Genomic DNA, 3,871 nt, shown 5'->3' with positions numbered 1-3,871 from the left:
CCCATACTTTGAAACTATGATTGAACATTCTAAACATAAGGATTGTTTCAAATACAGAGAAGTAAATTAAAGTGGTTTGTCTGTAACACAAAGCATATGTTGTCTAGTTGGCCTATTTCTTTGGCTATTTTGTTTTGGTTATGGACCAAAATGTTTCAGATGGAAAGTGCTTCAACCGTATCATTCTGTTTTAAGCTGATGTGGCTGCAAGTTGCTTGGATTGCGGAGTGGGTGAATAGCTTTTTAATTCTCCAATCTAGAGAATAGAACAAGAGAGATTCGGGTTAGGCTGCCAGAAGTGCAGTGGAGGGATAAGGGTATTTGGTGGAAGTTTAGGAATGAAGCAGTGGTCATAAAGAAGCAAGTGCCAAGAGGCAGGCTGCAAGGAAAAAAAGGAACCCTGAGCGGGCTAGCTCATCTCCAGCACACATTTCCCAAAGACATCCACCAACTCGGGCAGTAACACTGTATCTGAGCAACCCCTGCCAAATTCCACTGGCTTCCTCCGATGAATATCCACTGGTTTCCTTTCATTCCGCATCCTAGGGATACTTAGCTCCATTCACGCCACCACCAGACCCTGTAGAGTTGTAATTGCAGGAATGTTCTTATCTTGGATGGCAAACCTCAGATAAGGAAGGTTTACAAGCAATTACAACTCAGGCAAACAAAGTCACTAATATAAAGGAGGATTAGAGAGAGGAAGTAAACATATGTTAGACTTTAACTAGAGATAATTAATTGTGTTAATTGCTATTATGCTAAACAGTAACCAAAGTTAAGCAGTAACCAAAGTTAACCAATGTTGGAGGATAATTAAGAATGTGTATAAATACAAGGCAAACCTCCAATAAAGTTCATCATGATTCAGTTGATCATGATCAAACAACTCGATGGCCTCATCATTACAACAGACCCAATGAAGCTGGGCCCAAGGCTTATCCTTCCATACCGGCCCCGCATCAGTCTAAGCTGACACCCGGTTTCTCTCTTGCACCACGAACACATTCGACACCTCATACGCGTACGCCCGAGCACACTGCGGGCTACATCCGCTCTGGGATCGTCCAAACCGTCCATCCGCACTCTCGGTCAGACTCCATCCATTCACAGTCGTGCCCCAGCTTCTAGTCACGGATTTCCACACAGTTTCCTTCGGGCATCTTCGCTAGGTCCGTCTTCCAGACCTCAGCCTGCTTCAGTGCAAGAGATGAGAGGGCTTCAACCCAAAAAAGATCCCTCCCATTTATCCACCCGCCTCAGTCCGGAATACGGTACCTTTGCAACCCCTGCCAAATTCCCCTGGCTACTTCCGAGGAATATCCACCGGTTGCCTTTCATTCCGCATCCTAAGGACACTTAGCTCCATTCACGGCACCACAAGACCCAACAATGCTTGGCCAGGGCTTATACTTCCCTGCCGCCCACGCATCAGACTAAGCCGACACCAGCTTCTCTCTTGCACCACATTCGACAAATCACACACAAACACACAAGCACACCGTGGGCTACATCCACCTGGGATGGTTCACACCGTCCATCCGCACTCTCAGTCACACTCCATCTGTTCAGAATCATGCCCCGGCTTCTGTTCACGGATTTCCACAGAGCTTCCTATGGCCAATTTCACTAGGACCGTATTCCAGACATCAGCCGGCTTCAGTGCAAGGGATGAGAGGGCCTCAACAAAACTCCCGCTCCCACTTTTCTACCAAGTCTATCTCCAAAGAACATCCACCAGCCTCAGTCCGCAGCACTGCACCTCTGCAAGCCCTGACAAATTCCCTGACTTCTTCCGATGAATATCCACCGGTTTCCTTTCATTCCGCATCCTAAGGACGCTTCGCTCCATTCACGGCACCACAAGACCCAACAATGCTAGGCCAGGGCTTATACTTCCATGCCACCCACGCATCAGACTAAGCTGACACCAGCTTCTCCCTTGCACCACGTACACATTCGATACTTCACACACAAACACACAAGCACACTGCGGGCTACATCCACTCTGGGATGGTCCACACCGTCCATCCGCACTCTCAGTCACACGCCATCCATTCACAATCATGCCCGGCTTCCGTTCATGGATTTCCACACGGCTTCAATCAGCCAGCTTCACTTGGGTTTTTTTCCAGACATCGGCCAGCTTCTGTTCTCGGGATGAGACGGTTTCAATTGAAAAAAGGGCCCTCCCTCTTACCCACCATCCCCATCTCCAGAAGACATCCACCAGCTGGAGTCCAGAAAATTGTACCTCCACAACCCCTGCCAAATTTCCCTGACGTTATCCGATGAATATCCACTGGTTTCCTTTCATTCCGCATCCTAAGGATACTTGGCTGCATTCACGCCGCCACCAGACCCGATGAAGCTGGGCCCAAGGCTAATCCTTCCATGCCGCCTCCGCATCAGACTAAGCTGACACCCGACTTTTCTCTTGCACCACGAACACATTCGGCAACTCACACGCATACACCCGAGCAAACTGCGGGCTACATCCGCTCTGGGATGGTGCACACCGTCCAACCGCACTCTCGGTCACACTCCATTCATTCACAATCATGCCCCGGCTTCTATTCACGGATTTCCACACAGCGCCCATTGGCCAGCATTCGCTAGTTCTATCTTCTGGACATCAGCCTGCTTCAGTCCATGCGGGTCAGGGGGCTACACGCTGCAAAAGTGCTGTCCCACTCAGCAAGTCCTCCAGGGAACTTGCCTTTCCAGCCTGTCTCCTTTTCTCCACCTTTGGCCTCCTCTGGGTTGACTTTAGTTGTCGAGGAACTTCCCTTCTGATGAAACTGGCAGTATCTGAATGGGCTCTCTGCAAAGAAAGGACATTAAGGATGGAGAGGGTACCAAGACCGTTTTGGCTAGTGCTGTATGTATGGTGGGCCTTTAATTCTCTGAGCTGTCAATGGCCCTGACTGTCGCCCGAACGGACACAATCTTGTCACGAAGGGGAGCAGATACCGGTCTGTACATGGAGTTTGGCTTAATAACCATATCAGTCTAGGCACCGGGGGCTCTGTTTCTCTTTTCCAAAGTCGTTCCATGGCTATCCTCGATGGGCGATTGGGGGTGGAAGCGGAAAAGATTCCAAGGGCCTTCTGGGTGGGTTTTAGTCTGTGGCCCTTGCTTTTGGAGCAGGATTCCCCTTAGAGTGAAAGATGGAGGGCATAAGAATAAAAGCAAGCGGAGGAAAAGGAATGCGCTCGGGCGATCCCTGACTGGAGGAAATTTGCTAGGTGAGCCTTGCGAAACTTCCTCCTGAGCCTATGGAGCAGATTTCCAGTAGGGCCCGCTACCTCTGGGGAATTGGACAAATATCCCCATCTTAGCAAGAATAGTCCCTTCCTCTTCTCCTTCCCCTTCCAAGGAAACCCTTTTACAAAGGTCCAGTTTCCCTTCTCCTAATTCTGTCCAGAAGAGCAAGCCTCAGCCTGATGAGATTACAGCAAGCCCCAGACTTTCTGCGCAGGTAAGAATGGGCTCGGATGTCATGTCACTAAATGGAAACTAACATCTGAAACCAGAAAGCCTACGTCATGGTGGTGCTTTCATGCTTCCCAAAAAATCAGAAATCAGCGATGCAAATGGATACAATTTGGAAGGACAATGGAACAATGGAAGAGAAAAAGTGCTTTCCAAGACTTTCTCTTTAATTTCAGAGAGAAAGCTCTATCGAGGGATTAAGCATCGGCACCACCGTCCTGACACGTCATCAGTCAATTAATCAACGAAATGGCTGTGTGCAGGCTGCCATCCCAGGGACTGTGGAAGGCCTTTGTCCTTCCATCCTACTGTGTTCCTCCTTTCCTATAGAAAGGACTGCCTGATTCCTTCCAGGACACAACAGTATTTTCTCTAA

The sequence above is a fragment of the Pseudonaja textilis genome, chromosome 1 (genome assembly GCF_049901715.1).
Source record: "Pseudonaja textilis isolate UNSWEBS1 chromosome 1, rPseTex1.2, whole genome shotgun sequence".
Lineage (NCBI taxonomy): Eukaryota > Metazoa > Chordata > Lepidosauria > Squamata > Elapidae > Pseudonaja > Pseudonaja textilis.
This window is presented reverse-complemented; position numbering follows the sequence as displayed.